At 37.2% G+C, this 25,044-nt stretch overlaps 1 protein-coding gene across 2 annotated transcripts in view; it reads left to right on the top strand.

Moving 5' to 3' along the window:
- Window positions 1-25,044, top strand: part of cfap97 (cilia and flagella associated protein 97) — a 73,502-nt gene that overhangs the window by 8,565 nt on the left and 39,893 nt on the right. The gene's annotated exons all lie outside the window — the stretch shown is intronic.

Raw genomic sequence — 25,044 nt, forward strand, 5'->3', positions numbered from 1 at the left:
CTGTACGGACCTCGCGGTTCAGAAACAGTTTCCTCCCAAGAACTTTCAACGCACTCAATCAATTGCTCCTTGTAGAACTGTTTGTACTTATAAGTACAATTACCTCACTGTAAACTTGCACTACAGTTAAAATATTACACAACCTGCACCACTTTATAAAGCGTGTATTTACATATGATGACAATATAATTTTTAAGATGAAATGCAGCAAAATATGTTTATTATATTATACAGGTAAAACTTTAACTTCATTTAAATAATCAATATTCTTCATTGGGACTGGCGTGAAGAATAGAATAATTAAACATGTACTACGAAGATAGTTCTGTGTTCCTTAAACGTTTTGAAGAATCGGCGCTCTAAGCATACAGATGGCTTAACGTCTATTACAGAGCTGATTGTGTGGCAATCGGTTACGTGGAGAAAGAAAAGCAAGGACTGCAGGGGCAGCTACGCCAATATATATCTATACTAATAAAAGGCAAACCCTCACTGACTGACTGACTCACTGACTCATCACTAATTCTCCAAGTTCCTGTGTAGGTAGAAGGCTGAAATTTGGCAGGCTCATTCCTTACAGCTTCCTTACAAAAGTTGGGCAGGTTTCATTTCGTAATTCTACGCATAATGGTCATAACTGGAAGCTATTTTTCTCCATTTACTGTAATGGAGTTGAGCTCGAAAGCCGTGGGGGGCGGAGTTTCGTGTGACATCATCACACCTCCCACGTAATCATGTGAACTGACTGTCAACGCAGTACGTAGAAAACCAGGAAGAGCTCCAAAAAGCGCTGAAGAAAACATGCATTATACAATTGAGAAGGCAGCGAAACATTAAGAAGCGAGCGAATGATATATACAACCATATTCATGAGTGCTGCTACTTCGGAAACAAAAGCACGGTGTAAACCTAAAGTTTAAATTAAGTTCATAGACAGGCTGCCGCTGGCGTTTGTCATGCCCACGGGTAATGCGGGATACAAGTTTAATGAGAGGACGCAGGATATAAACGAGAGTTTTGATTACTTTGTAACCAAGTTAAAATTGCACGTGAAGGGCTGTGCTTATGCAAATTCCGAGAGACTGTGTTTGTGGGGGATTGACAGTTAAGGTGGGTGGGGGAGTCACGTTATCATCTCCCCTCCCATTCACCTCATTTCGCTCTGAGCTGAGCTCCGCAGCTAACGCACGCAGTGTTACGGAAATACTCACAGAAAAATCCACAAGTTAATACACACGCTGTCTCTAGAGTTTCTCCACACTGAATCCTCCAGGCACTACTTACTAAAGGTTACATTGACAATCGTGTTACGTTATTTTTAAAATGTTTTCTTTTCTTAGCACAAGCACAGCTGAGAAGCTTCGATGCATGTGCTCCATACCGCGTTAAAAAATCACGCATTTAATCACACTTTGCATTCCAAGCAAAGGGAACTTCTCTCAATGCATGATTTCCTGGTACACGATTACATTGATCAGCGCTTCCTGATTCATTTTAACCTCGCACCCCCTTGGTTTGAGAAGAAGTATGAAAAAATATGAGGTTAACACAGAAAAACCGATCACCAATTGAAGCTTTATGAATTATCGATTCGCCATCAATAATTGTTTTGGTAAAGCCATACTCAGTGTAATCCTCCTTCCATTTTATAATTTTTCCACCACTAGCCATGATTAAATGAACGGTAAAAAAGTAAGAGCGAAGCGAGGGTGACTTATTCAGGCAGGCAGGCGACAGCTCAATAGCTCGAATTTGGATATGAGTAGGTTCTATTTAGTCGCCAGAAATATCTTTGTTAGGAATGGAAGTTGAATTTAGTCTTTAAATTTCTATGGTAAAGAAAAAGTTATGCAATGATGACTACATTTAACTATATAAAGTCAAAACTTGTATATATAAAGTCACTGTCGGAATAAATAAAGTCAAAACCTGAATATATAAAGTCAGCGTCGGTATATATAAAGTCAAAACTTGAATATATAAAGTCAGCGCTGGAATATATAAAGTCAAAACTTGAATATATAAAGTCAAAACCTGAGTATATAAAGACAGTGTTGGAATATTTCGGAATATACAGTACAGGCCAAAAGTTTGGACACACCTTCTCATTCAATGTGTTTTCTTTATTTTCATGACCATTTACATTGGTAGATTCTCACTGAAGGCATCAAAAATATGAATGAACACATGAGGAGTTATGTACTTAACAATAAAAGTTGAAATAACTGAAAACATGTTTTATATTCTACTTTCTTCAAAATAACCACTCTTTGCTCCGATTACTTTTTTACTCTCTCTTGGCATTCACTCGGTCACCTGTGAAGTGAAAACCATTTTCAACAGACTACAGTTTAAAGAAAATTTAATGTTGATTCTCAGAAACAAAGAGGAGATCATACAAGGGACAGTCAAAAAGTTCTCGGAATTGTGATCTGGTGGGACAGTGACAGATCAGATTATGCACACATTGTTGTGGAGGGGAGTCTGTAGACCAGTCACAACAGGTTTGAATTGGTTTCGGCGTGTAGTATTGTTTAAATTACTGTTTGAGTTATACATGTGCTTAGTCATTCGGTGCAGTGTCACAGTTTGAACAAAGTGCTAACATCAAATTCATGTGCAAATTACAAAAATCAGCTTTGGATATGCTAGAGACACAGCACGTTTTGATTGCCCCTCATATTTGAAAATAACCACAGTTATATTTCCCAGATTTCTGTCCTTCAACAGCTGCCAAATGAACCTCATTCTATAGAATTAGACAGCACTTGCGCTTTGCTAAAATCAGATACAGCCTCTTGTTTCCTGCTAGATTGAAAGTGATTTTTGAAGACCAATTCTACTTCTTTAATTCCTTTGAAGAAGCAGAAAAAGTGCCTAAAAGACTGATCACAATATCTTTCAAAACAAACATGAGTCAATGCAAAGAAGATTCTGCTTGCAACTTGGTCTATTTGTAATGCAACATTTTCTGTAACTATACATTGTATTTCCTAATCTGCCATTTTTTTGTTTTTCTCTTCCATTACAATATTGAAATTTCTTCTATTAGCCTCTTTAGCATTTGACCCAGGTGTTATTTGGGCTACGAAAAACCTTCCTAAAAGCGTCAGCCCTGAGAATCACTCAGGCAACTGTACAGATGCATCTTGCGTAAGCGTTAGAACTGAGAATTGCACGAGTTGTAAAAGTACTGTCAGTGCTGCCATTCTTTGGAGAAATTATGTCTAAGTGTAGGTTTTCTCTAATGGTGAAATATCTGCACTTTACCAACATTGAAGACTTTGATGAGAATACCCATCCAGCACCCAAAATGAAGAAAATTTGTGAGATATACCCGGAAATTGTAGTAAAATTTCAGAGCGTTTACATTCTGGACCTTTGTGTGAGCATCAATGAAAGTCTCATGGCTTATAAGGACCGACTATCATGGGTACAGTACATCGTGTCAAAAAGAGCAAGATTTGGCATAAAGCTTTATGAGCTTTGTGAATCTAAAGCTGAATACATTTGGAATTCGGTTCTGTACACAGGGAAAGGGACAATTTTTGATCTGAAGTACAATCAGTACGGCATTGTTACGTTATTGGTGCAGACTTTGATAGACGCTCTGCTGAATCAAGGTTACTGTGTAACCACAGACTATTTTTATGCTTTGCCAGAGCTCTGTGACATCTTGCTGCAAAAAAAAGACTGACTCATATGGAACAGTGTGTTGTATCCATCATGGCATGCCTGAAGACTTTGGCGGAGCTAAATTACAGCGAGATGCACTAGTAGCTTTGCAAAAGTGCTTGCGCTGAAATGGAAGAACAAGCAAGATGTTTGTCTTCTTAGTGTTGTACATAATAAGTGCAGTCACTGTACAGGCAAAAGGCAACATGCAGGTTATGAACCATGTTTGCACGATGGGCGGTATAAATTGTGCAGATCAAGAATTGACTTTCTGTCCCGTTATGTGGAGGCAACAAAAGAAATACTACAGAAAGGTATTTCGCCATCTGGCAGAATAGTGCATTTGGAAAACATTTATGTTATACAAACAAAAAGCTAGCTAAACTGTATCTCATGCAAACTTTGTATGCCAGCTTGTAGAACAAATCATTGCTGCAATTTCACCGTCCACACTACCATCAAAGAGACACGGTCAACCCAGCACATCGCAGATCAGTCCAGAGCGTCTTATTGGTAGATATTTTATACATTACATTGTGAGATTTTTTTTAACTCTTTTGAGACCCTCCCCAATTGGGTGACACGCTGGAACATGATTGACGCGTCTGTTGAGGGCTGCTTGTCTGTTGCAGAGGCAACCGTATGTTCATAGCACCTTGCAGGTTTGCAGCACCACAAAGGTAACGCTAACCCCCTCCTCATGCAATGCGGCTGTTGCCAGGTGGATTGTACGGGGAACACTATAACTTAGCCACTGACCTGGCCACGGCCCCACCCTTTTGCTGTGTCTGTGTGTAGTTGAGTGGTAGCTCCTGCTGCAATAAATAACCTTGCTGTTCCTGTTTCAGGTTGAACAAAGCTGATTTTCCTGAGATACTATAAACTCAGCCTTGTCTTTTGGGTGCAAGGCAGTGACTTGCGTGTTAAAATATACTTCTAACAGAATCCAACTTGTATCCTTGTAATGTGCTGTTCAAATACTGATAAATCTGGAAAGAAAATCTGAAAAGAAACATTCTATTATTGTCCCGGCTATAATGTTGGATGGCAGCTTTCACCGTGCTTTAAGATTTAACACACACAGGACTCATTTTGAGATTATATAATGTTTTGGCACCATTAGTAGTAGTATTATTACTGTTATTATTTTTGTTGTTGTTGTTCATTTCATATTATTTTTATTCATTGTTACTATTATTTGTATCATTATTATATTTTTGAGATTTAATAAAAAATGTAATTTCTCATGCCAAAAAAAATGCTACATTTTTTTACATATTTTTTGGAATAAAATGCAGTGCTAAGGAGGTTAAATATATGTATCATCATACTCTAGGTTTATTGCATTTAGACTGTATTATTATAAGTTATCTCAATTTCCCCAGAGACTACTTAATATCATAACCTAGACTTCTAGCATCTAGACTGTACTTTTTTTATTTTTCCTACACCGCTGTTGGGGGTTTGTTTTGTTCTGGACATGCCCTGTCTCTTGGCATGTCAGAGGACTGGCACTTTTTAGTCTGGACTAGCCTCACTTGGGGAGGCAAAATTAGGGGAGGGGAGAGCAAGTTACTTCCTATTTATCCTTTTTTTTTGTCAACATAATAATAGGCTTCTTAGCCACAATACTTAGCAACAATTTGAAATTAAGATTAAAGCTACTGTATATAATTTGACAAAATATCAATCAGATGTTCAGACGCCATGGCCCTCTGACCAAACAGTGAACTTTGTGGGCTGGAAACGTCCGCCACTCACTTTCAAAATGTATCAGAAATAAAGGGTATTACCAGAGAAGGGCTTGAACAGAAAATGTTTTGCAGATGACATGGTACTGTATATATCAGACCAACAAACTTACGTACCAGCAGTCCCCAAAGCACTAGCAGTTTTTCAAGAGATATCTGGACTCAAAATTAATTTGAATAAAACTGTATTTTTTCCACTGAAATCCCTAGCACACAATATTAGAATGTACACCTTCCCATTTATTTTAACAAATCAATTCAAATACCTGGGGGCTATCATATAAAGAATTTTTTCAACAACATTTTGTTATCTGCTTTAAAAAAATGAAACAAGGTGAACAGATGGTCTGCATTCCATCTCACATTAGCAGGGTGAATTAATACTGTCAAGATGAACATCCTTCCCAAACTTCTATTTCTATTTCAGAGCATCCCCATATACATTAACAAATCATTCTTTAAGATATTACATTCAGTCACATCATCATATTTTTTGGAATTCAACACATCCATGCATCCAAAGGGCGACTCAACCACGACCTAAAGAAGAAGAGGGCATGGCACCACCTAACTTTCAGTTTTATTACTGGACTACAAACATACAAGCTGTAAAGACCTGGGGCCTCTTGTATAAATGGTGTGTACGCCCATTTCTATGCTCACGATGCAATGTATAAAAACTAAACTTGGTGTAAAGCCACACAAATTCTCACGCCAGCTCAATCCATTGTGTATGCAAGTTTTCAGTTCGGTTTTGCAAACTGACGGCACCCAGCGTCAAAGCAGTGCTACTGTTTCTGTGTGGTTTCCCTTTATTTTTTATATTTACATCCCTGACGTGACTTTATCAATATACTGAAATTAACTGCATATCGTTTATTAGTTTAAGGCATCAGATGTAATCAACCTGTAACAATATAATGGTCCACGGAATGGCCAGACTATTCCAAATACCATAGCTGCTTTAGCGTTGTTACTCTGAGTGCACCACTCAGTATTTTAACCCACTGCATCTGAGTGTGGAATCACAGCTTTGCAGCAGCTGATTGGAAAGAGGATTATTGGGATACAGCATCCAGGACATGCAGCTTCAGCCATTCGCACAGACTATTTGAACTTCGCTCATACGGCAAACGCTTCAGAACCTTTCCTGTAGGGACCTAGCGGTTGAGAAACAGTTTCATCCTAAGAGCTGTAAATGCACTCAATCAAGTGCTCCCGATAGAACTGTTTGTACTTATAAGTATAAATACCTCACTGAAAATTTGCACTACAGTTGTAATATTGTACAACCTGAGACACTTTATGAACCATTTCACTATCTGTACTATATGTACATGATTTAATATTGTATATTTTTCATGCTTTTATCGTATTATGATTACCGTTATTTAATCATTTTATAGGAAATACGTTTATGGAGTGTTTACATATTGATTTTTATCATTGTACCATACAGTAACAATAAAGGAATTCAGTTCAGTAGAAGAAAACGCATATTTACATATGATGATGACTGGCTTTTAATTCGACTTTCCAAGCGCCATCTTCTTGGAGCTCTTGGTATCATTTTTAAGAATAAATGCAGTAAAGTATATATATTACACTAGCAAAATACCCGCGCTTCGCCTAGGAGAAGTAGTGTGTTAAAGAAGTTATGAAAAAGAAAAGCAAACATTTTAAAAATAACGTAAGATGATTGTTAATGTAATTGTTTTGTCATTGATATGAGTGTTGTTGTCATATCTATCTATTTATATATATATATTTATATATATCTGTGTATATATATATATATATATTTATATATATCTGTGTATATATATATATATATATAGCAAAATACCTGCGATTGGCAGCGAGAAGTAAAAAGAAAAGGAAACATTTTAATAATAACGTAACATGATTGACAATGTAATTGTTTTGTCATTGTCATGAGTGTTGCTGGCATATATATATATATATATATATATATATATATATATATATATATATATACACACACTGTATATACACACACACATATATATACATACTGTATATACACATATACATATCTACATATATACTGTATATACACATATATATATATACAAATCTACATATATATATCCACATATATATATATTAGGGGTGGGACTCGATTAAAAAAATTAATCCAATTAATTAGAGGCTGTGTAAGAATTAATCTTGATTAATCGTATGTAATCGCACATGTAAATTTGCCCCAAATCGCAAATGTTTTTTTAATTTAAAAGTGTTTTAGTGGGCGACAGAATCAAATAATAGACATGTACATGAATATTGTAAACTGAAGCTGTTTTAATTTCTGAAAAAAAAAAGCCATTAAACTGCATTTGAATTCAAAACAGAAACAAAAATATCATCCCTGGTTAAAATTGGGCAGACTTAAAAATAAAGTGGTAGTTTAAGTACTTTAAGTAGATTTTCAGAATAGTATTGTCTTTAAATAATAATAACCAAAATTTCAACATAAAGTGCAGTTTTTCTTCTTAAAAAAATAAGTCAGAAACATAAAAGGTAATTTGACCAACTTAATCTTTAAACTCCGAGTAACCTTAGCCAAAATTATTTTGTACATTAGGCTAAAACAGTGTGATCATTGAACATTTTGTAATTAGATGTAATTAGAATTACTAACGGTCACGGAAGTCCAATGATCCGCAGTAAGAGCCACAAAGTCCGCTTTCTGTAATGCATCTAATTTTGCTTGCTTTTCAGTGTGCACAAAACCACGCTTTTATCAAGGTTTCGCTCGGGAAGTCGAAATGATCAGTCATAGGAACGCGCTTTATTCCGACTCTAACATTTTTGTAGCTGTGATGTGTGCATCAGTGTAATGGATGTACCAGGAAATCATGCATTGACAAAAGTTCCCGTTTGCTTGGAATTGAAAGTGTGATTAAATGCGTTATTTTTTTAATGTGTGTGTGTATATATATGTGTATATGTATAGATATGTATATATATATTTTTATGTTTATGTATATATATACTGTATATATAAACATATATATATATTTGCACACACACACATAAAAATATATATACATATCTATACATATACACATATATATACACACACACATATATACATATATATATATATCTACATATATACACATACATATACATACACACATACATACATACACACACAAATACATATATATATATACACATACACACACACACACATATATATACATATACATACATATCTACATATATACACACACAGCTATTTCGTATCAGTGCAATACGCTGCTTGTTAAAACGGATAACTCCCGCTCTTACGTGCAAGTCTGCATGGATATTATGAACTATCGTATTTGTTCAAGTTCTATTTAAATTTTAAATAGAAGGAATTTTTATTTAGTCGACAGAAATATCTTTGGTAGGAATGGTAAAACAGACAGGAATATTATTCCTGAATAAATCAACTCAAACCTTAAACAACTTATAATATTTTGCTCTCCATAAAAATATATCCTGTCTAAATTATACAAGTTAGAAATAAAGTAAGCGTTAAAAGAACAAACATTCAAATTTCTTTACTCTTATGTAATTTTATATACAAAATAAACTTAGATTTTAAATATCCCAAAAGATTTTGCTCTCCATAAAAATATATCCTGTCAAAATTATACAAATTCAAATATGAACATGCTGCATAACAAAACCTGGAAATATAAATAAAATGTGTTCCTTTCAGCAATAACAAATCAAATCATTCAGTTGTCTTTGCTCATATGTCATTTTAGAGCTGGACGCCTGGCATCTTTTTGGCAACAAGTTCGTTTATGTTTGGTGTGAGGTTCTGTGTTGTGGAGATTCTCAGGATGGATTGCAGGTGCTCATCAGTGAGGCGACTCCTGTGTGCTGTTTTGTTAGTCTTTATCACTGAGAAGAGCTTCTCACACAGATATGTGCTACCAAACATGCACAAGGTTCGAGCCGCATGTAGACGGACTTTTTTTGTTCTTCAAAGTCACCAAAGCGCCGTGCAAACTCAGTGCGCTCAGTTTATCAGCAAAGTGCGATTTGGGAACACCGTAGTGACGACTTGGTTTAACATTACTTGGCAACAGGGAAAGTGGGGCAAATTGCACTGGTGCATTTGTGTCTCCCATAAAAGCAGCTTCACTTGAAATCACTTTGTGATTGTGCACGGTAAAACGTCCGCTGAAGTGTCAGATTCTTATTTAATTCTTCTGCTTTCTGTATCTTCTGCATTGCATTCAGGTTACCCTGATGTTTTGTCTCATAGTGCCGTCTTAGATTAAATTCTGTAATTACAGCCACATTAGCTCCACAAATGAGACACACGGGTTCAGTAAACATATACTCAGCCTCCCATCGGTTTTAAAGGCTCTATTTTCAGAATCAACTTTTCTCTTCAGCATCGTGTGAGCTAGCCGCAATAACTTGCAGCATCATAAGCTAGACTTGATTAAGCGGTAAGTGTTAGCAAGGCAGCTGAAGCGCTGCATTATGGGATCTGTAGTTTATTGTGTTACCAGCGCTTCATATACCGGGCCATTAATAACAATAATACAGTATATAAAATGATCTCGGGCGGATATAATTACGCCGGGCGGATGTGGCCCTGGCCCTTGAGTTTGACACATATGGACTAAATAGAACTTGAAAAGATATATTTTTCAAATGTGATCGCGCAATTCAGATAGAGTTGACGCACTACAGCCTGCATGCCTCAATAAGTCATCCTCCCTCGCTCTTACTTTTTACCGTTCATCTAATGAATACACTGAGTATGGCTTTACCAAAACAATCATTGATGGCGAATAAAGTATCCATTATTCGAGTATGTAGATCGGGATATATATATACATATATATATACCCGTATCGCAGCGAGAAGTAGTGTGTTAAAAAGCTAGAAAAGAAAAGGGAACATTTTAAAAATAGCGTAACATGACTGTCAATATACAGTATTTGTTTTGTGAGTGTTACTACTGTCATCAAGGATTTGATTATCATTATTTCTTTCAATCAGGTTCGTATTTGTAGGATGTGTTGTGTTCAAGTTACATTCCGTGTTTGTCAATCGTTGTAAAGATGACAGGTTTCATTCATCGATTCGTTTCTTACTGCATCAATAAACAGCTCGTCTTCTTCTTTATCTGAGACCTGACACACTGCATGCACGGGTTTTTTACACTGTCTTCCTTTAGCGGGACATTGACTTTTTCCACGTGTGCTTTGTTTCCGCAGTAGCTGGATTTATGAATATGCTTGTATGTATCAGGCGCTTCATATTTTTGCTGCCTTTTCAATTGTGTAATTGGTTTTGTTCAGCTCTTTGGAACTGTTGCTTTTATCTGTGCACTGCGTCAGTTCCGTGAGCGCTCGGTGTACATGCATCGAAGGTTCCCAGCTGTGCTGGTGCCATCTCGTGCTATGTCCATGGCTGTATTTAATGTTACCTTCGTCCTGGCACTTAAAACTTTCTCTCGCAGTTTCGCTGAGTCTGTGCCAAACACCACCCTGACCATCTCATCTTCCTCTGCATAAGCACAGTCGTTCACCCATGAATATTTAGTGGAGTTTGCTATTGGATTGCCGCTGACGGACGGCCTTATATGGGCAGGCACTAAATTACAAACGCCAGCGGCAGCCTGTCTATGAACTTAATTTAAAGTGTAGGTTTACATCGTGCTTTGTTTCAGTAGCAGAACTCATGAATATGGTTGTATATGTCACTCGATCGCTTCTTATTGTTTCGCTGCCTTCTCAATTATATAATGCATGTTTTCTTCAGCGCTTTTTGGAGGTCTTCCTGGTTTTCTATGTACTGCGTGATTACGTGGGAGGCGTGATGATGTCACACGAAACTCCCCCGGCGTTCAAGCTCATCTCCATTACAGTAAATGGAGAAAAACAGCTTCCAGTTATGACCATTACGCGTAGAATTTCGAAATGAAACCTGCCCAACTTTTGTAAGGAAGCTGTAAGGAATGAACCTGCCAAATTTCAGCCTTCCACCCACACGGGAAGTTGGAGAATTAGTGATGAGTCAGTGAGTGAGTGAGTGAGTGAGTGAGGGCTTTGCCTTTTATTAGTATAGATTATACAGATACATTTTAACTTCATTTAAATAATGTATATTGGTAATAATTAAACATGTGAGGACATGGTGGCTCAATGGTAATGATGAGCTGGTGCCCCATTTAGTGATTGTTCCTGCCTCGAGCTGTATGCTTGCAGGGACTGGAGCGACCCTGAATGAATAGGTGGATGGAATAATTAAACATGTACTAAGAAAAAATATTTCAATGTTCCTTAAAAGTTTTGAAGAATCGGCGTTCTAAGCTTACAGATGGCTTGACATTTATTACAAAGCTGACTGTGTGGTGATTGGTTACTTGGAGAAAGAAAAGGAAGGGTAGGAATTGGCAGTGTAAAAGGAATAGACTCGACACACTTAAAAAGGTTTGGGGCAGCCACCCGTATATTATTCCTGGCAGTAAAATATTCTTCTTGAATACAGAGATGTTCTCTATACCGAGTCCAAAACAGAACTGATGATGGTTTGATGGTAAAAGTTGGAACGTGATGTCAGAGTCTTCGTTTACTATCTACGTGTAACAGAAAGCCGCTCTGAGGATTCTACAGAATCAATGTGCCTGCTTAGATGTTTGATGAATGGTTCGATGTGGTGAAGCAAAATGCCGACATACAGATGCATTCGTGGTGCTTTTATATTCAAGCGTCACATATTCTCGATCGTAATGACACGATACATTTTAAGTCTCACATACCATCTTTTGTGCCGTGTTTTTTTTTTGCAACTTTACAACAGCAACATAATGCACAGTGCTGTATTTGAGCCACAGAGAAAAAAAATAAAGGACATTGTGAAAACGTGTATTTTGTCATTAAAGTAGAAATTTCGGCTTTAATCTCGAATTGTCCATTTTAACCTTGTAGTTTATTATTAAAGCAGACCGTCGTAAATGTCATCCCAGTTTTTAATCGCTACGAGCTTCTTGGACCTAACAGCAGCGGCAAACAGCAATAGATCACCAAACAGAACACCTTAAATGTATGATATTCCAACTCTCTGCAAATTTAGAATCTTTAGATTTATACTTTATATCACTTTCATGATGAAATGCAATAAAGTATGTATGTTACATTTTACAGATAAATTGTTAATTTCGTTTAAATAATGAATACTGTTAACAATTATACACATGGGGGTGACACGGTGGCGGATCGGTAGCACTGCTGTCTTGCAGGGAGTCACGTCGCTGGTATTCCCTACTTGTAGTTTACGTGTTTTCCTGCTGAGTTTCCACATTGTGCTCCGGTTTCCTTCTAAAGACATGCAGATTTGGGGATATGGTGCCGCTAAAATGATGCTAGTGGATGTGTGTGCTTGTATTCACCTTGTGATTCCCTGTCCAGGGATTGTTTCTGCCTCATGCACAGTGCTTGCTGGAATGGACAGATCCCTGGATTGATGGATTTAATCATTAAACATCCTTTTCAGAGATATTGTGGTAAGGTGTCATCAGAATTTAATGGGTGTTCCAGGCAATTCACAACACACCGAAGCTGAACCTGTTCTCACCATGATAATATCTTGCATACCACCTGGTGGATTCCTCCATATTTACGTAAAGTACGCGCCCAAGTATAAACAGTACTGTCCGCTGCAGCACGCGTCGTGTCACATAAAGTATAAACCTGACCATATTCTTCTGGACACTGGAACCGGAAGTGACGTCATCTGTTTTAAATCAGACAGGTTTTCCCGCGGTTGGTCTGTTGAGATAACAGGAGAAGGTTTAGTGCACCCCACCACCCCCTGGCCTGGCGTGGAATTACCTTTGCTTGGTCCGTACAACGTCTTCCTAGTCGCAAGTGTGTGACAGGGGTTAGTATGTTTTGAAAGAGTCAGTACTGCTGCAGTAAATTATTTAATTAAGGGTCCCTCATGGTGCAGGAGGCACCTTGCAGGAGCAATCTCTGGATGGGGCTCTAGCTTGTCACTACCACTGTGCCACCATGCCCCCATGTTTAATACATGCTTTAATTCCTATCATCATGAAAATTATATCAGGTATACATCTTAATGTTTAAATTGTTCAGAGAGCTCTAATATCATGAATGTAATGTATTCTGTGTCCTGTTGGTGTAAGAGAAAACCTGTTTAAGAAGCACGTAGTGTTTCACAAACGTAAGAGTACATCGAAGAACTCGTAGAATATGAAGCATTTAACGTGCCGCTTTACTAACTCTAGTAAATTAAGCATTAATTTTAAGATTAAGTTCACAACATTCTACTTTAATGACAAAATAATTTATGAGATTGAAGTGGACATTTGACCTTTTTTCACTCTGTCCCTATTTTTTTTTCTCTCTGTATCGATCAATCAATCAATCAATCAATCAACATTTATTTATATAGCACATATTCATACAAAAAAACGTAGCTCAAAGTGCTTTACAAAATGAATAGAAAAATAGAAGACACAATAAAAAATAAACATAAACATAGTTGTATGTACTCTGTACTGTAATACGCTTATGTATGACACTCAGACAGTGGGCAACAACTCGCCTTTTATTGTGACTTTGATATCTGACCACTTTTTTTTTATTTCAGGCACTGTGCGACTTTCTGAATTTGAACTTTCGAGTTTCTCTGCAATTTGTATCACTTGATCAGTGGTTGTTTATACCACTGCTTAAGCCAACAAATAGTATGTTTTTCATTGCCTCAACTTTGCATTCACTGAAATTTTTTTTCACATGGAAAGGGCTATTTATATTGATTTGCATATTAAAATATGCAAAATTCTGGGAGAAGTTGGGGTGGGGCGTTAGGCACGTTCACAAGCGTTACTTTTCACGCTGACAGGGATTTATGTAGCGGAAGTGCGTTGAAGTTGGCTTACTCACGGTTTTGTGCATCTAATTTTTTTTGTGCGTATGCACATTTCCACTTTTGTCCGTGCGCCATATTTTAGTGTGAACGCTGTTATGCATGAGGCCCCTGGGCATCGACACAAATTGATGAATATACAGAAGCCCGGTCTACAACAGAAATAAAATCTTGCTGTACTTCTTTATATTCCCTACTTTGTGCCGTAGTAAATACAAATTATTGTCAATATTCTAATAATCCAGTTGTCCAACAATCATAGAGAATATGGAACCAACGTAGGAAGCACTTTAAGACAGAGAAGCTCTTATCTGTTGCACCTTTACATGATAATCACCTTTTTCAATACTTTCAAACCTACATAGTATTAAATGTTTGGAAAACATTAGTGATTAAAATACTTAGAGATTTGTATATCAATAATGTCTTTGCATACATGAACAATTGCTCTTCAAATGCAACTTTCCATGAACACAATTTTTCCACTATTTTCAAATCAGAAACTTTGCTAAAAGGAACCTACCCAGTTTTTCTCACTTTCCACCTATTTCTATTCCAGAATAAATATTAATCAGTTTTGAACACTAGAACAGCATATCAATAATATATAAAAACATTTTAAAGTCTCTACATGTCAAAGATCCTAGGGTACAATGGGGAAAGGATCTTTCTCTTAACATTTCAGAAAAGTAGCGGAAGGTAGGCATGCACCGAATACACTCTAGCTCCTAATTCCAAACATTTTATCTTCCAATGTAAAATCTTTTATCAAGTGAGTTTATCTTGTCTAAAATTATCCAAAATGTATCCAGGGCAGATTGAAACTGTGAATGTTGCAATCTAGCTCCAGCCTCACTGGGTCACATTTTTGGAAATACACCAAATTAACATAATTCTGGACCAAAATCTATGAATTCCTTCAATCTTTGGTGCCACAATCACCCCTAACTCTTTAACAGCAGTATTTGGGGTACTCCCAGATGAGCTTAAGCAGAGGACAAATTGATTGTAATTGCCTTTACCTCACTACTTGCACGTAGACCTGTGTTGTTTAACTGGACCAATTCAGGCCCACCTGTTATAGGTCAGTGGGTAACTGATGTTCTGTACTATTTGAAATTGGAAAAAAATCAATTCTAACTTTTAGGATCTGTTCAAAACGTTTTTAAAAATATTTCAAGGTCTAATTAATCAAATCTTAGAATAAGCATTTATATCTGGAAAAAGGACAATATACTTTCTTTGTTGTTTTTAAAGATTTGGTTTTGTTGTAGGCTGTCCTCTTTTTCTCTCGAGTTGGATTGAATTTTGGTTTGTCAAGTTTCATATGATTGTATAGAGTGTTGTTTTCTTCAAATAAAATCAATAAAACTATTAAAAAACAAAACTTTAAGTGAAAGTGAGTGAGGTGGAAAGTTAGCAGTGCCGGTGTAATTCAAGACTGTAGGAGGGTTAATCAAGAAGTTTTGAACCTGACCTATTAGGGGAGACATTAAAAGAAACTAAACCTGTTTTATTTTTCAATATAATCATTAGGAAAACTAATGAACTCTCTTATAAAGTTCAGAAAGATTTATTCTGCCACTTAAATTACCGTGCTTGTGATAACATTCTTCTGTAGCTGTCTTGATTTCTTCTTCATTGGCACAGTCTATCCCACAAAGGTAGCTCTACAGACTGGGGCCCAGTTGGGGGCCAGATAGGGCTAGGTCAGGAAAATAGGGTGAGTATGACATCTCTTTGAACCCACAGTTTTGTAAAGCATATTTTGCATCCTGTACAGTATCGGGCATGTATCTGATAAGGAATACACTATCAGTATTATAAATTCCTTTGATTAATTTACCTGTGATGCATGTTAAGCTTACTAGCCTATAGCTGTTTGGATCTATCCAGTTACCCTTTTTATACAGTATAATGGGATAATATTGGCCATTTTCCAGTCCTTTGGAATTTCTGTGGTGTGCAGTAACTTCCTAAAAATATGTGTAAAGGGTTTATATATGTACTCGCTAACCTCCTTAAGAACTCAAGGGTAAATATTATCTGGTCCTGGTGATTTGTTTGTTTTCAGCCTATTTAATCTAAGCAGTACTTCTTCCTCTACAATTTCCAAATCACTTAGTACATCCTTAGTAGTCCTTTTTACTGCTGAGAGGTTATCTACCTCCTCAAATGTGAAGACTATAGAAAAATGCGAGTTTAGAGTATCTGCTATTTTACTTTCTGTCTTTTTTTTTTTTTATTCCCCTTTTACTATTCATTATGCACATCACCTCCTCCTTGACTCTTTGTTTACTGTTAAAATATTGAAAGAATCTCTTTGGGTCATCTTTTACCTTATCTGTGGTATTCCTATATAACTGACTTTTAGTCTCTCTAATTTTCTTAATGGTTGCCCTCATATTCTTATGCGCCCTACAATTAACAATGTTATACTCCTTATACGGAATATGGAATACCACCTCAGAATCTTCAGAGGCACCATCCAGCTGTCCAGCTCCATGAGGACCTGAAAAACGGTTTAACAGTTATAGTTCTGGAGTTGATGCTTCAGGACAGTGTGCACCCTTTACCTTGCGCCCTGTGACTATGACACACTTATCTTTACATGTCTGGTCTGAAATCTCAAGGTGGCACACATTATCTCTCTAAAGGACACCTGGGCTTGGTCCACCAATTCTCTACTTCAACGCAGGCCAGCTAACTCCGCCTCCAGTTCAGTGATTCTGAGCTCAAGGTTCTGGATCAGCTGGGATTTTCTGCAGACTTAGTCCTCATAGAAGACTGACTCTGCCAAGCCATCCTCTAAAAAGTCCAACAGTCTATTTGTTAAAACATTCAGTAGTAGAGCACAGCTATGACTATTTCAATTATAAATACGAGGTATTTATACAGTTTTGAGCATATGTTTCTAAAGTGTGACATTCACAGGAGTCAGGAAGCCAGTTCCAATTCCATCCTCATTGAGAGGGGCAATGCATTTTTGTAACATTTATCCACTTACAAGAAGGCATATGTAGAACAGTATTTACTAATTTGCAGTTCAGCAAACATTGTACCATCTACTTCTAAGTGTATTTAAACATGTAGCATCTGCTTAGCTCACTAGACAAACTCACAAACTGATGGTTAGACTAACCTCTTTTGTACTACACAAAAACATCAAACCAAAATACATAGTACTTTAAAAAAAAAAAAAAAATTCTTCACAGTGCTCTGTACTCTATGCCATTCTCTCAAGTAATTGCTACTTTACATTGACAGTGAAATGTCTGTTATCTGAGATGTTTTGATCTCTGAAGTATGAGATGTGAAAGTGTTCTATTTCAATGCCGTTTCGACATGATACAAGTCTGGTTAAATCCATCTATTTCATTCTGCATGCTCCAGGGGTTATCACAAGCTCATTTGTAAATAAAAATTAATTTATTAAAGTAGCTTTTCTTGCAGTTTTTCTAATTGCACAGGAAAACTCATCTGATCCCTTTTCTGAGTTTATTATTTCACTTTTAATGTAAAGGCTAATATTCCGGTCTTCTCTCCCTCTGGTAGTGTGCCGTTTCTTTACGGGACTTGTACACTCATACAACTACCATATTACCTCGTGTAAAGGAGCACAACAACTAAATTAATTTAAAGCTTGGAAAAGTACATGTTTTTGTGTTCAGCCAATTTGCCAATTACCAATTGAGTCTTTTGCAGTGAAAATAGCAGAATTTAGATCCGATCAGAGTGTCACTGTCCGATAGCATTACATATAACAAACAAATTGTACTTGAGTACTTGTGTCATAAGAAAAAAAAAATATGAATTGAGTATTTCTGCCGTTGCGACTGGTCCACATTTTGAATTATCAACAGTTATAATGGTTTAATGACAAATGTGTACTCAAATCAGATTTTATTGCATAGACCATTTGCAGCTCTAACAGACACTTGGCACACATTTGTACAGAGCATTATTTGACAAGCCACAACAAGCATTATTTGTTAAAAGCCCAGGCAGAATATAACCTTTGATGAAACTGAATTGGAGAGATAAATGAAGGAAAATATGCAGCCTGAAGCTGTAGTGAGGCTTATTAAAATTGTAATAAACATACAGATAACTGAAAATGTTCTTCAGTTTTACATAAAAGTAGCTGTATATCAGTGTAGTTGTACATGAGAGCTGTCAGTTGGTATGCAAAGGAACAAAGACATGACAAAAAGTGTAACTTAAAAGGGTACACAGTGGACAAACACAAATCTCCATTATCAGCTGTGGTTCAATTCCACTGCTCCATTTCACTCCACTTTAGTCTTTCCAAATCGAAGTCTTTGAAACTTCACATTGGCTGAGATGGAGCAACTCCCTGATGCTTCCATAACTCGCTTCAAGGCCAATGGAATTTTGTGTCTTTCTCACCCCCACTACTGACACGTACACCCTCCTGCATGAGCAGTCTGTGCAGCATGTCTTTCTTTCTTTCTTTCTTGTCAGCCAGTGTTTCAAGATTTTTAATTTTGGACTTGTTTTTGTACCATCATTTTTAGAACAGTAATGGCAGCCTAAGGTGTCAGTGGTATCACCCACTGTAAACCCTCTAGCTGTTATTAATTGCCACTCACATTAATGCTTACGGAATGTCTTGCTGCTCATTGTCAGGTTGTGCTGCATTGGCGTCCTGGTGAGGCTTTAGCATCACAGATGCCACTGTTAAAAACTCTAATATTAGGTGGCAAAATCTGTGGCAGTCCATGAATGTGCAATTTGACTTACGTCCAAGAATGAAACAAAGCAGAAAACATTAACTACATTTATTATTCAAAAATGGATCTTAGCACACTACAGACCTTTAAATGTAGTTGAAGATACAGGTCAAAGCAAGGTGTGACAGTTCTTATCCATTGAACAGTGGTGACACCTATCAAGGGTTTATGTGAAAGCATTATTCAGCATTGTTAAGTGATGCTTTTAACAAGCTCTTTTGTTATAAATTGTTACAGACTGTTGTTATAGCTATTAATTTGTATAAATAAAAATTATTCATGTACATATCAACCATTTTGATAGTTAATGACAGACTAGTGATAATAATTGTCCATCCATCCATTGTCCAACCCACTGAATCTGAATAGGGTCACGGGGGTCTGCTGGAGCCAATCCCAGCCAACACAGGGCACAAAGCAGGAACCAATCCTGGGCAGGGTGCCAACCCACCGCAGGACACACACAAACACACCCACACACCAAGCACACACTAGGGCCAATTTAGAATCGCCAATCCACCTAACCTGCATGTCTTTGGATAGTGGGAGGAAACCGAAGCGCCCGGAGGAAACCCACGCACACACGGGGAGAACATGCAAACTCCACGCAGGGAGGACCTGGGAAGCGAACCCAGGTGATAATAATTGTAATTATGGTTATTTTTAAGTATGTGTTTTATATTTTTGGCAACTTATTATTATGATCACCCTTACTCTAAAACAGAGATGATTATTTCTCTCAGCAGAAAGGACCATAAATCTATGTATATAAATTGTAAAGTTGAGTGACTCAGTGACCCACTCATCAAAAAAAACACTATTTCCAGTTTTAAAAAGCTAAAATTTAGAAGGCAGGATAGGCCAACAAGTATCTGGTAAGAAAGATATACAGTGTTAATATTTAGCGGTAAAAGTCCCCCTATAAAAAAAGAAAAATTACCTCAAAAATCACAAAAACGCTTTGATGGATTTGATTAAAATTTGGTGACATTATAGAAATAGAAGACTACATAGTGTGGACCATTGACTTCAGCATCCTGTCTCCCTTCAGATGGAGATAAAATCATAAACCATAAAAATATAACGCACACATTTAGGAGAGTATTATAAATCCTTATATTCCACTCAGTCTAAAGAAGATAAGACACAATCTAATGAGTTATTTGACAGATACCACAGTTAGATACTCTTAGTGCTTATGACACCCCATGTAGTGGCAAGGTTGGCACCAGTCTACACAGTGGGCTTTTTGTAGTTCGGGACCAACTGGGATCAGACTTGAGAGAAGTCAGACATGGAGACAAAGACACAAATAGGTAGTAATTTACAAAACAAAAGTGGGTTTTATTTACAGGTGCACAAAAAACATTAAAATAATGTGCCAATCTAATACACTGAATTATATTTACAGTGATGCTGTCAGTCCCAAAAATTAAAAACGAAGACAAAAATGTATATACACAAAATTATAGTCTTCCTAAAGAAAAAGAAACAAACAACCAGGAAGAAACTACACCCAATGAAGACCAAAGAATTTACAAAAAATATTTGCAAGGGAAAAAAAAAACTATATACAAGAAATACAAAAAGTGCACAACAAACTAAGACTATAAGATTCCGCCATCAAAACAGTACTACAACTAGAAGATATCTATATAAAAATATTTATAAATATAGTCACAAGCTGTTGTTGGGTATGCTAAATTAATTTGCTATACCAACCACACTATAAACACTATCGAGTATAAATACAACCCCTTGAGGCAGGAAGTTCCTCTTATAGTCGGGGAACAAATCTTCAGCCAATCCTGTGACACGCTGCTCCCTTACACCAATCGCGACTGATGCAGGTACCTTCTGTACAAGTGCTCCCCTCAATCCTTGCAAGGTATATATTAAATAGGGCTAGTGGCCTCAAATGTGAATTTGAATGCATCCCAACGCATTCTCCTCGGAAGAGTCAATACGCACTACAAAAGTTACTTTTTCTTGGGGATCCCCTTCTCACACTAATGCATGCACTGACTAAACATCCACACCTTCCTCTTTGCTCACGGCAGGGCTAAATAGATGCTTGCCTTTATGATAGGGTATGTACAGTGTCCTCCAGCAGGCCTGACCTGGAGGACTTCCTTACCTGTCGCCTTTATCCCTCTGCGTGAACCTGCCACTGCCACTCCAACGATTTAAAAGTACTTTAACTTTTTATTTCACAAAAGTCAACTTTAACCTATTCTTAGGACTTTTTCCTCTTTAAAGTGGTGATGTACCTGGTAGGCAAATTACCACAGTGCTTTGGAACTGGACAAAGCTGTTACACTCTCAGAATTACTAGATGCTATAAGCTCACTTCAAAGTGGGAAAGCAGCTGGCCTTGATGGCTACCCTGTGGAATTTTATAAATACAGTGAACCTTCGTTTATCACGGTTAATTCGTTCCAGACTCAACCATGATAAATGAATTTTCGCGAAGTAGGATTCTTTATTTATAAATCGAATATTTTCACAGTTAGAGTATAGAAAACCTGTTTACGACCTTCTAAATACGTTTTTTAACATTATTAGAGCCCTCTAGACATGAAATAACACCCTTTAGTCAACATTACACTCGTATTACACAATATCTTAGACAAAATAAGAGAAAATAAGACATATTAGACGTTACAAATATCATATTACTAGGCACACTCGCCTTTTATCCTCAATTTTTGTGTGCTCCGTGTGTACATCAGGCATGTAAGTGTAGGGAATGAGAACATCAACGTGCCCATTCATAACATCTCCCGAAAACCTAAGTTTTTTTATCCCCTCAAGTGCCTGTCCAAAGTCGTACAATGTCAGCCCGAATCTGTACCGCTAAAGATGGAGTTTCATGCACTAAATAAGCTATAGATGAGAATAAGCAAGCACCATCTCCCCTGATATTTACTACGCGGTGAGGCATTTGTACTCCATCAACATTAATTATTTCCAGAGACATAATTTTGTCTATTTTTCCAGTGCATCGCGCACAAAAGCAAGGGAACGATGAGAGCACCAGATCTCTGCTCACATCACGTTGCTTCGTACCGCAAGTAGTAAGTCTGTAATAAGCGGAATACCGCTACGCTTTGCACTCACGGGACGGTAGGACAATCCCGAACGCTTTTATATAGTAGATTATTGTACTGTACATTTAATTGCACACAAACACACACAGTTCTTACACACAACCACTAACCTATGAAGGCACGACCTCGGTAGGAGAGTCTTCAGAGGTGGTGCAGTATCTTCAGCAGGTGCGTTGTTGTCTTCTTCCGCTGAAGGAGTACTAGGAGTAGGCAGTGGTTGTCTGGGTGCGCGGCTGAAGAACATCTTGATAGGCAGTTGCTGGCACTGTCTTTTCATATGCGTGAGGAGGCTTTTGTAGGGTATTGCCATCTTTAATCATATCCAAGAGTTTCACCTTCTCCTGGATAGTAAGCATCTTCCTCCGGCGCTTAGTTTTATTGTCAGAAGGCTTAGAAAAAGCAGCACGTTTAGGAGCCATCGTAGGGCTTAGATAAAAGTTCTCAGAAAGCGCATGCGTAGTGACGTAAGCGTGTATGAGAAAAAAATTGCGATAGAGTGAAGCCGCGAAAGTCGAAGTCACTGTATTTTTAAAAAAGTTAGCTCCACTATTATTAGCAACATTTACAGAGCAACAAAATTGTACCTCAAACTTTTTGCCAAGCATTAATTTCTGTCTTTTCTAATAAAAATTAGGACTTACTACACTGTGCATCGTACAGATCAATTTCACTCCTGAATAAGGATTTTGAGAGGAAGACTTGAACAGAAAATATCACTATATGTAGAAGATATGGTACTGTATATATCTGACCCACAGACCTCTGTACCAGCAGTCTTAAAAGCACTAGCAGATTTTTAATAGATATCTGGACTCAAAATTAATTTGAATAAAAGTGTGCTTTTTCCAGTGAACTCTCTAACACACAATACTAGAATGTTCACCTTCCCTATTATTGTAGCAGATCAGTTTTAATATGTATGGGTAAATATCACAAGTAAATATAAAGCTCTTTATCAACAAAAGTTTGCTGTCTGCATGGAAGAAATTAAGCAAGAGTTGAACAAATGGTCTACCCACTGTCTCACATTAGCAGGTAGAATCAACACTATTTAGATGAATATCCTTCCCAAGCTTATTTTCCTATTTTAAACCATCTCCATATACATTAACAAATATTTTTTTAAGAAGTTAGTTTTAATAATTTTCTTTATCCGCAATTCTAAATATCCACACATCCAAAGGGCAACACTACAACAACCTAAAGCAGAAGGAAGCATGGGACTACCTCACTTTCAATTTTATTACTGGGCAGCAAATATACAGGTCATAAAGACCTGGATGTCGACACAAATTGATGAATATATACAAGCCTGGTCTGCAATAGGATTAAAATTTTGCAGTACTTGTTTATATTCCCTGGTGTGTGTCCCAGTAAATACAATTATCATCAACCACTCTTTTCCACCCTCTCAAACATACACAGTGTTTAATTCTTGGAAAATGTCTGGGATTAAAACATTTAGAGACTTGTATATCAGTAATGTTTTTGCATCCTACGAGCAATTAAGGTTGAAATTTAACACATTTGTTCTACTCCATGGGTGTCGAACTCCGGTCCTGGTGGGCTGCAGTGGCTGCAGGTTTTCATTCTAAGCATCTTCTTCATCAGTGACCAGTTTTGGCTGCTAATTAATTTCTTTTGCCTCAGCTTTAATTAACTTGACACCCCATTTGTTTATTCCTTAAGTAGCAGCCAAACAATATTGAGACACAAAATGAGTCGCCACATGACCAGCTCACCTGTGCCCATCACACAATATCTGAAAATAAAGAAAGGTGACAGTGGTCTCAGTAAGGTTGATCTCTCAGGTCACCAGAACATCTTGATGTTGTTCTTAGAAAAAACAGAAAAATCAACAGTTTTGGAAATGTCTGCTGTGGCAGAATGAGAGCAGCAACAAGCCATGGAATTAAATAACTAGTTTAACAGAAAGAATCAGCTTCTCATTAAGAGATTGGCTGGAGTTTGAAATCCCAGTTTAGCCGCTTATCTGTTGGCTTGTTTCACATTTCATTTCTGTTTGGCTGCCATTTAATGAAGGAAGGAATCAATTCAGAGGACTGAATCCTTAAAAACAGGGCTAGTAAAATGAAGGGAAAAGAAGTTAATTAGCAGTGAAAACTGGACTCTGATTAGGAAAAGGGTGAGAATGAAAACCTGCAGCCACTGCGGCACTCCAGGCCTGGAGTTTGACACCCCTGTTCTACTCCTTTAAGTTAGAAACTTTGCTATGAACCATCCCAATTTTCTTCACCTTCCACCTGTTTCTATTCCATAAGAAATATTGGTCCATCTCAGAATCAGATAACATCCCCACAATTTATATATAAAAAAGCCTCATCCTTTCAAAGATCCCAGGGCACAATGGGGAAAGGATCTTTCACTTAACATTTTCAGAAAAGAAGTGGAAGGCAGCCATGCACAGAATACACTCTAGCTCCATATGTGCAAAGCACTCAATTATTCAACTTAAAATTTTCTATCGAGCATATTTATCTCAATTAAAACTATCCAAAATGTATCTAGGCCAAAATTCAACCTGTTGCAATTTAGCTCTAGCCTCACTGGACAACATGTTTTGGGCATGTACCAAATTAACATCATTTTGGACAAAAATCTTTGAATGTCTTGGTGTTACAGTCACTCTTAAGGCATTAATAGCTGTGTTTGGTTACTCCCAGACGGGCTTAAAGTTGAGGACAAAGAAATCGTAATTGCCTTTACCTCACTACAAGCACATAGACTTATCTTGCTCAACTGGAAGAATCCCAACCCACCACATTTAAGTAAGTGGGTAACTGTTTTCCTATACTG

The sequence above is a fragment of the Polypterus senegalus genome, chromosome 4 (genome assembly GCF_016835505.1).
Source record: "Polypterus senegalus isolate Bchr_013 chromosome 4, ASM1683550v1, whole genome shotgun sequence".
Taxonomy (NCBI): domain Eukaryota; kingdom Metazoa; phylum Chordata; class Cladistia; order Polypteriformes; family Polypteridae; genus Polypterus; species Polypterus senegalus.